This window comes from Carlito syrichta, unplaced genomic scaffold (assembly GCF_000164805.1).
Source record: "Carlito syrichta isolate Samal-C Ts95f unplaced genomic scaffold, Tarsius_syrichta-2.0.1 Scaffold307199, whole genome shotgun sequence".
Lineage (NCBI taxonomy): Eukaryota > Metazoa > Chordata > Mammalia > Primates > Tarsiidae > Carlito > Carlito syrichta.
This window is the reverse complement of record NW_007251295.1, coordinates 161454-171620: the sequence shown is the minus strand read 5'-3', so window position 1 is coordinate 171620 and position 10167 is coordinate 161454. Positions and strand designations below refer to the sequence as shown.

Here is a 10167-nt window from a genome sequence, read left to right as displayed (position 1 = left end):
CCCCCAGCCTCGACCTGCTGGGCTCCGGCGATCCTTCCGCCTCAGCCTTCCAAGTAGCTGGAACTACAGGCATGCGCTACCACGCCCGGCTAATTTTTGATTTATTGTAGAGATGAGGTCTCGCCAAGTTGCCCGGGCGGGTCTCGAACCCGCGGGTTCAGGCAATCCACTCACTTCAGCCTCCCAAAGCACGGGATAACAGGCTGAGCCAGCAAGCCTGGCCATAAATATATATTTTTTTAAAGTGGCACTTCCGTTTCCAGTAGTGTGGTAGGCAGCGCATGGTGGAGCAATGGTAGCGGGAGGTATTGATCCACAGGCCAGTGATGTAGAGGAGGACACCTCACAGCTCATTTTTCCCAAAGAGTTTGAAACCCCTGAGACACTTCCAAATTCAGAAGTTCATATGCTTCTGGAGCATGGAAAGCAACAGAATGGGAGTGCAGAGGATGAATAGGAACTCTCAGAGGTCTTCAGGAAGACGTTAAGCCACACAGTCATTTCAGTCGTTTCAATAGCAGAGAGACTATTGCCACTGTTCATAGCTTGCTGCTTCAGAAAAAACTTCCAAGTTTGAGTTCACCTGTTTGGCCCACCTTTGCCCAGAGACTGCTGAGGAGTCCAAAGCTCTGATCCCAAACCTAGAAGGGTGCTTTGAAGATGAGAAGCTGCAGCAGATTCTTGATAATATCCAGACAAAGCACAACTTTCAATATTAATCTCCAGACATCACTCTGATGCTTAAGGAAACCACCACCAACCCCTCACCACCTCCAACAGCCCCCCATCCCCGCACAGCACCACCATCCCAGGGTCTGGGGCTGATTTGCACAAAAATTTGATTGCAGAAGACAGTTGGGTTTTCTTTGGAGAGAACAGCCCAATGTGGTGTTAGGTTAGATTGCTGTTTCCAATGACTGTTAGACCAAGATGACATGTCATCTCGAGTGGCTGCCTGTGGCTTCCTGAGCATCTCCAGGAAGGGTGACGTAGGGGACATAAAAGCTACACTGTTAGCCGGGCTCGGTGGCTCAGCCTGTAATCCCGCGCCTTTGGGAGGCTGAGGTGAGTGGATTGCCTGAGCCCGCGGGTTCGAGACCCGCCTGGGCAGCGAGACCTCATCTCTACAATAAATCAAAAAATCAGCCGGGCGTGGTAGTGCATGCCTGTAATTCCGGCTACTCGGAAGGCTGAGGCAGAAGGATCGCTGGAGCCCAGCAGGTCGAGGCTGGGTGGCCGGGAGCGGCCACTGCACTCCAGTCTGGGTGACAGAGTGAGACTCCAACTCAAAAAAAAAAAAAAAAAAAGCTACATTCTTGACTGCCTCATCCCGTGGTGTTTGGCCCCCACACCATTTTTGCTCTTACTATTTTGTATTTTAATTTCAAGAACATAGTAATTTAATTTTCAGAACATAATAAACTTGTATAGGGAAGGAACAATCTTACTTAGATGACAAAAGAAAAATTAAACCAGTGTCACTGTTTAAAATTCTTTAAAAAAAAAAAGCTTCCAATAAATTAGGTATGGGAAAAAATGTACTTCAACCCAAAAAAGGTCATATATGAAAAACTCACAGCTAATATTACACATAATGGTTGAAAGTTGAAAGTTTTTCCTCTAAGAATAGAAACAAGACAAGGATGCCTACCCTCTCCATTTCTAGTCAACATAGTACTGAAAGTCCCAGACAGAGAAATTAGGCAAGAGACAGAAAAAAAGATTTCCAAACTCGAAAAGAAGTTAAATTGTTCCCGTTTGCAGATAACATAGTCTTATATACAGAAAACCCAAAAGACACTACCAAAAAACTATTAGAACTAATAAATGAATTTAATAAAGCTGCAGGGTACAAAATCAACATACAAAAATTAATAATGTTCTAAATACTAACAACAATCTCTCCAGGAAAAAAAAAACAAGAAAATAATCCCATTTACAAAAGCTATAAAGAAAATACTTAGGAATAAACTTAACCAAGGAGGTGAAAAACCTATAAATGGAAAAGTATAAAACATTGATGAAAGAAATTGAAAATAATACAAATAAATGGAAAAATACCCTATGTTCAAAGGTTAGAAGAATTAATGTTGCTAAAATGTCCATATTATTTCAAGTGATCCACATATTCAATGCAATCCCTATTAAAATTCCAACGACAGTTTCCACAAAAATAGAAAAAAATGCCTAAAATTTATATAGAACCACAAAAGACCCCAAATAGGCAACAAAAACAACAAATACAGGTAGGGCATGGTGGCTCAGTCTGTAATCCCAGTACTTTGGGAGGCTGAGGCGAGAGGATTGCCTGAGCCCAGGGATTCAAGACCAGCCTGGGCAACTTGGTGAGACCTTGTCTCTACAATAAATCAAAAATTATCCAGGCGTGGTGGTGCATGCCTATAGTTCCAGCTACTTGGAAGGCTGAGGTGGAAGGATCACCTAAGCCCAGTAGGTCGAGGCTGCGGTGGCCGGAAGTGTGCCACTGCCCTCCAGCCTGAGCGACAGAGTGAGACTCCTACCCAAAACAAAAACAAAAACAAAAAAAACAACAAATACAAACTTGGAAACATCATGCTACCTGTCTTAAAAATATTCTACCCAAGCTATAGTATTCAAAATAGCATGACGCTGGCATAAAAACAGAGACATACATACCTCATCAACAAGGGCTCCTGCATAATCAATGTTTGTATACCTAACCCTGAATTGTACCCCACATCTGTATAATTTTAAAAAAAAACAAAAAACAGAGATATAGAACAATGGAACAAAATAGAGAGCCCAGAAATAAATCTACAGATTTATGGTAGATTGATTTTTGACAAAGTTGCAGAGAACACACAATGGGGAAAGAAGTGTCTTCAATGGTATTGGGAAAATTAAATATCAATATACAAATGTAATTAGACCCTTATCTCATACAGTATACAAAAGTCAACTAAAAATGGATTGAAGAGCTAAATGTAAGAATTGAAAGTGTAAAACTACCCAAAGAAAACAGAAGAAAATCTCCATGACATTAGTCTGGGTGATGATTTTTTTGGGATATGACCCCAAAAGCACAGGTAACAAAAGCAAAAATAGACAAATGAGATTACATCAAACTAGAAAGCTTCTGCACAGCAGAAGAAATGAGAGTCAACAGAGTCAAGAGAGACAATCTATAAAATAGGAGAAAAGATTTGCAAATATTTTCACTACTTTTGTAAGCTTTTACATTTTTTACTCATGAGAATATATGATCTACAGTTATTCTTAACCAAAGAATAAAAATTTACATAACAACAAGAAGAATTCCATGAGAAAATATATGCTTTTCATTTACTTCAAATTTGAGGTGAGAAATTTTCAACACCGTGCTTAGAAAGGGTCCTGACTTGGGTATTCTGCTTTTGACTGAAACTTTAAAGAATGGATTTCACATTTCTCTCTCTTGACAAACGAAAAAGAAGTTGGTACACAGTTTGTGCTCTCTCTCTTCAAACTGTATTTCCATGATTTACCCAGTAAACAGAAAAATGCCTCCAATTCACAGCCTATTTAAAACAAGAATAGCAGTGGTTCAGAGTAAAGCATGTGTACACAAGCTTTATTTCTTCTTCCATTTCAGAAAAAGAGATTTCTCAGACATTCACATTCAGACGCTGCTAGGAAAACACAAGAATAATCACACGACAATGATTTCCTCTATGGGGGGGAAAAGACAAGAAAAAGAAACTTCCCAGCCTTCACTCTAGACACAAGGTCAACAGGTGATAGGCTGAACTGCGCAGAAGCCCAACGAGTCTGATTCCCATTGGTCACCTGAGCCGGGATGTAGCCAATAGAGATGTTTTAGGAGAGGGGAGAAAATAATGAAAAATTTCAAAAAACTTTTCAAACCCTGTTATCAAAATCCAGAGAAAACACTCGTTTTAAAAATGACTGAATATGAACTTCAACAAGACTTATGAAGAAAGTAAAAAAGAGAACTGCTTTTCTTAAAATTTCTCCTCAGTCTCCTACTATTTAAGAGAGGAGACAGTCAGTTATCTATTCCTTTACTATGGAAACCCAAGTATTCTCTTTAACTAGTTTTATTTATTGAGTTTAAAGTTTCAAAATTCAAACAGCACAAAAGGGTATACAGTGAATAGTTTACCTCTGGCTTCTGTCCCCTCATGACCAACATTATTAGTTTCTTGTGCATCTTTCCTGAGATATTTTATAGGCACACAAGAAAAGTGGTTTTTTTTGTTTTGTTTTTCTCTTCAACCCTTCCCCCTCCCTTTTTTTTTTTACATGGTTGTGTGGAAACAAAAGTGTTAAATCGAAATAAAAATAAAAGGATTTGTACACAATCCTAACTCCTTATATGAATACATTACTCCTCTATAAAGAAATCTTTAAAATACATTTCCTTTTCAATACCTCCTGTATCACTCAAAGTTAAAAAAAAAAAAGAACTATTTGAAAAAAAAGAATAGGATGTCTAGAGAACTAAATTGCATAAGATTATACAGCAAATCAACTCACTTCACTTCTGGTCCACTTCGTATGCAATCCCTGAAAAATCTGTGTAGATCTTCCAAGTTCCCACCAGGGATAATTCTGCAGAGATTTTATTAGCACTCCACAGAGATCTGTTCCGAGGTCCAGAGGCCTCTTCAACTACACTGAAGGAGATAAGAGGGAAGTGGGAAGCTAAATTCAAATGTTTGATTCTTGTGGACCAGCAACAAGGAAGTGAAGACAGATGAAAGAGAAACCCTGAGAACCTTAGATCAGTTAATCAGTAACTTCCATATGCTAGCTCTAAACCAGATCCCTCTGCCATTCAGTGTTAGTTTGACAAGTTTTTTAAATTCTTTTGCTAAATCCAGAAGAACCAGACACAGAGAAAAGAGGCTGCTTGTACAGTAAGTCACAGAAAAGAACTCAAGAAGAGTGAAACCCAGAGACCCCTGCGGGCCCAGTGCAGTGTCTGAAGCAGAGGCTGAGTTCCAATGCGGGGTCCAATTTTTTGAAACTCTCAGCCTTTTCTTCTCCCCTGGAGTCAGAGACAGAAATGAAGAAAGAAGGCCTGAGGAGAGGTGTGCTTTTTAAGGTGTGGTGTGCTACTAAGAACACTAGACCAAGCATCAGCTAGCTCACTTAGGTTCGAGTCCCAACTCAGCCATTCTTGAGCCTCAGTTTCTTCAGGAGCAAACCAGCTCAAAAATACTGCGAACCTGAAAGCAGCTTAGTACAGTGCAATTGCAGTTTCCCAGTACCACAGATGAGCAGTTTTAGGAACGTCAAAACTCCAGCTTTTAGCATAACTTTAGATACTGCAGCAACTATCCAAGGTGATTCTGATTCCCAGTTTGAAAAGCATTACAAGAAGACACTATCTGGTTAATTCCAGTACTAAGTCTCTTCATACTATTTCAAGAAAAAATAAGTGGTCAAAGTTTATATAAGATAAAACCAATATCTAAGTCTTGGGAGGTCAGAAAACACACATTAAAACCATGAGGTGTCCTCTTAGACCCACCGCAAGTTGACACCATCCAAAAGTGATAAGTGGGGCACTTTGATGTAGAAAACAGAACAGAACCTAAACATCACTCACTTCTAAACAAATAGCCAACACAGTTTATAAACAAAGTCACGAATGTGTTTCTGGAACCAGATCTGAATTTATAACGTTCTAAACTCCATATGAGAAACGCAGCTCTACTCACCAAACAGCTGATCAGAAACACTCTACCTGTCTGTATTTTGCATGAAATTATGAATTTGAAAGTACCAACTCAATGTTTTCCATAAATTTTATCTTGCATTCCTAAATGGTAACAGGCTGAAACAGAACACAGAGGCAGACAGACCTGAGTTCAGGCTCTAAGTCTGTTCCATGCTTACTTAAATCTTGGACAAGGCCGGGCTCGGTGGCTCAGCCTGTAATCCCACCCTTTGGGAGGCCGAGGTGAGTGGACTGCCTGAGCCCATGGGTTCGAGACCCGCCTGGGCAACTTGGCAAGACCTCATCTCTACAATAAATCAAAAATCAGCCGGGTGTGGTAGCGCGCGCCTGTAATTCCAGCTACGCAGAAGGCTGAGGCAAAGGATCACCGGAGCCCAGCGGGTTGAGGCGGCGGTGGCCGGGAGCGGCCACTGCACTCCAGTCTGGGTGACAGAGTGAAATTCCAACTCAAAAATAAATAAATCTTGGACAAGAAGCTATGCCCCTCAACCCCCGAGACACATCAGTAGCATGGGAAATGGGATAATAATTCCTACCTGTCTTGATTACTGTGAGGTGTAAAGAGATGTACAGTAAATGCCAGTCACATGTTAGGAACACATTTGTTTTTTTTAACTAAAAAATAGAGATGAGATCTCACTTTGTTGCCCAGGCAGTCATCCTGCCTCAGCCTTTCAAAGTACTGGGATACAGGTGTGAGTCACTGTGCCCAGTGAAGAACACGGTAATGTTCATTTCCTCTTTTTCCTCCACAACCCTTTAAGATATTTACTGGACAGTAAACAACCAGAAACGATTCCCCCATGTATTAAATCCCAATTATGCCAAAATTCCTCAGGTTAAAATGGATACCAACTGAAAAAGGACTCTTGCAATTAAATACAGTATGGTATATGTTTATAATCAAATATATCATCAGAAGTGTCCACTGTTGACCCACTCAATCATATTAGGTTAAATCAGAGGAAACTGCTGACTTCTGACTGTTTTATATTTACAATAGCAATTTCATATGGTTGCAAACAACAAATCTAGAACAAGGATTTGGTATCTGCCGGCCCACCCTCGATTTCCTGAAAACAGCAAGATCATTAGAAATAAGTAACTGCATTTTTATTCCAGTTCTGCCATTTAGTAGCTGTGTAACTTTAAGAAAATCATTTAGCAATCTTGGGCCCTGATTTCCTGGTTTCTATAATAAATATGGCTGATCTGTCTTTTTCCAGTTCATAATGTAATGACCATAATGAGGCACGGGATAAAGAATGATCTAATGGACATTGGAGACTCAGAAGGGGGCCAGGGAGGGGAGATAGAGAAGTGGGGGACAAAAAAAATCACCTATTGGGTACAAGGTACACAGGTGGGGGTAGTGAGTACACTTAAAGCCCAGACTTCTTTGCCACTATACCATGCAACCGTGTAACCAAAAACTATTTGTACCCCCTAAAACTCTGAAAGAAAGAAAAAATAAGGCACAGGCACTTAGTTTAGTGCAACCAACACACGCAGCCGATGAGAGAACATTTTTAACTTAACTACACAAGCTCTCCTCCTCGTTGCCCCTTCTGCTACTATTCTGCCCCCTCTTCTGAAGCACAGAAGGTATGGATACCTTGATGATAATAACACAAAGCTGTGCAAACTTCTTCACGGCTCCTTAAAATGCACTTCTAATTTGGCACACCCTACCACAGCAGTACTGGATTTCTCCTTAAACAAAAATGGTCACGGGTGTCAAAGAGATGTGAGTGAGTGGCCAATGAACTGTGTCTAAATGATTTTCCTTGTGACCAAAACCAGCCTGGGATAAACCCCTGCTAGCGAGAAGGGAGAACATGCTTCCCAGGCCGAGGAGGCATTGTTCAAAGTAATGAGTTCTGCACCACTTGGTCCACAATTCACAGCTGAGGCTGATTTTCCTAGACAAAGAACAATAACCAAATGGAGGCATCCTTCTCTGAGTTTATCATTGTTTTGACTCTCGAGGTGGTGGAGTCCTCCTACCTTCCTATGTCCTAGGAATGGTCAGAGGAAATGTTTGCCAACCATGGTCAATAATATTATGCCAGAGGTCTGTCATGGCTGTAATGGACTTCACTATCATCTTAACTCACTAAAAATGCCTGGAAATTATTCCAGCTCGGAAGTTAAAAGGTTGATATGCCTACTGTGTTCTTTTTATCCTTCTCTCATAATTTTATATCCTCCCCCATTCTTTTTGCTCAGAGAAATAGTAGTTATGATCCTTCAAGCATGCAGGCCAATACTATTCTTAGAAGGGAGCTGCAGGCAGATTCATTATGTCATGAAACACAGAGTAAGAACAAAGGACCACTGAATCACTCACCTTATCTTCATCTAAGGAAACTGAGAATGACTGGGTTTCTGCTTCTCCTAAACTCATTGCTGTGCTTGACAAGACCACAAGTTTTAGGGTAGAATTTGCACTACAAAAACTTAAGTAGATGGGTGCATACAATGCTTCCTGCCATATATATACATACATATATCTAAATTGCTCAAAAACTATGTTTACTTTCTTTTTAATTCAAAGTTTACACATTTCTTTCTGAATCTGAAAGACTGATTATCTGCACCAAATCACTTGTTCTCTCAAAGAGTACCAAAAGTAGTATATCTTTACCCTGAAAACCTGAAGTAGTGTTAGAATTATTTCAGAACTCACAACTCTTAGTTCACTGAGGGCAGAAATCTAGCTGTATTCATCTTGCCTTACATATAAGTTCTCAATAAATATTTGTTGACAAAATGAATAAATTAAGTAGAAAACATTTCATTAAGAATTTTCACAGTATTTTACATTACGGCACCCTACCATGAAGCTCCTTTATCATACTCTATTTTTACAATTCTATACCTATAATTATTTAAAAGACTGGTTTTTAAGAGAAATTTAATTGAAGTCGATGGTGTGGGAAAACCTATCCAACAGAAGTAATGACTTGAACAGATTTACTTACGAATCTGGTGCAACTATAAATCCTGGCTCTGCCCATCAACCTTCCCTCCCTTTGTCTCATTGCCACAGCCTCTCCCCAGCCTCCCCCAAGCATTCCCAGTCTCATTATCCCATGATCTGCTAAAACTGCAGTTTACCTCCTGGAACCAGCAGAAACACATGTCACTGAGAATTAGGGAATTGGAGCTGGTTACAAGCCATCAAATAGGGTCACAAAGTATCTGAACCTGAAAATTAAGAGGTTTTCTATTTTTTTAATGTGAGAAAGGGTGAAAACTCAATTGGACCTTTTTTTTTTAACATTCAAGCTAGATGTACACAGTGTCGAGACATTTATGACTAATGGGATGGGAGAGAACTTTTACAGCTTGTCATTTGCTAATCATTTGAAAAGTAATCTGTTGAGTTCATTTGCTGATGGTGGAAGGTATTATCTTTAAGTCTACCACAAATAAACACTTGCTATTCTTGAAAGCAAATTATTTGAAAGCAGGAAGACAGTATCCACATATAACCTCATCAGAGGTACTTTATGCCACACTTTATCCCAGAAAGAGTAACTCCATTTTAAACTTTTATTAGCAGTCACGTTAATTCTAACCGAGGTTTATTTAATAGCAACTAGGCAGCAATCATGCTGTCAAATATTGACGCAGTCTAAGAAAAATAAGCAGCAAGAACGTATAGCTTCTTCTACATACCCCTTAAGGTGTGTACTTTTGCCAAATGCTAGTCTGTGCTTAAACAAATGAAATTGAAAAGAGGGAATGAGGCTGTCAAGTCTCACAATTTAAAAAAAAATTAAAACGACTCTCAGCAGACGGCTTGAGAAAAAAACTAAGTGGTTTGTGTGAGGGCTTCTTGGAACATTATCTGCAGAAGCGCTTAACCCCAGAAGTGACCAAAACGCAGGGGCAACTGGAAAAACAACTGCCTCTTCTGGGAAAGCCTGATTTCTTTTCATGGGCATCTAACTTCGGTCCCTTCTGAAGCGCATTTTGCCGTCATCAGCATGCTATGAAGAAGACACGGGCGCTGTGGGTGGTGGCACGCCCCGCTCCCCACCTGCGGGGAGGGAGACGCAGCTATGTCCTCTAACACTCCAGCAATCACCTGATCCTTTTTTTTTTTTTTAGCTCCTCACCAGGAAGTCAATGTTTTATCCGTCTCCATTTTAAGGGGGAGGGAGGAGGGAAAGGAGGGGAATTTCAATTGCTGCCCTAAGGAGCGATTCTCACCACTTTCTTCCGTCTGTGAGCAAAATGGAAACGAGGGGGAAAGTTTTGTTTTTGTAGTTTTCGTTGGTTATTGCTTTGATGCTGACCTCCTAACATCACAACGGAATTATAAGAGAATTTCGAGTTACAAACAAATAGAAAACGTCCCGGGGAGGAGCGGGGGAGCAGGCGCCGCAGACGCGCAACAGGGGACAGGGCTGGTGGGCGCGCGGGGCGGC

At 40.5% G+C, this 10167-nt stretch overlaps 1 protein-coding gene and 1 pseudogene across 1 annotated transcript in view; one reads left to right on the top strand and one right to left on the bottom strand.

Moving 5' to 3' along the window:
* PLCH1 (phospholipase C eta 1) overlaps positions 1–10167 on the bottom strand; it is a 260899-nt gene that overhangs the window by 249770 nt on the left and 962 nt on the right. The gene's annotated exons all lie outside the window — the stretch shown is intronic.
* Positions 293–719, top strand: LOC103266474 (annotated as a pseudogene).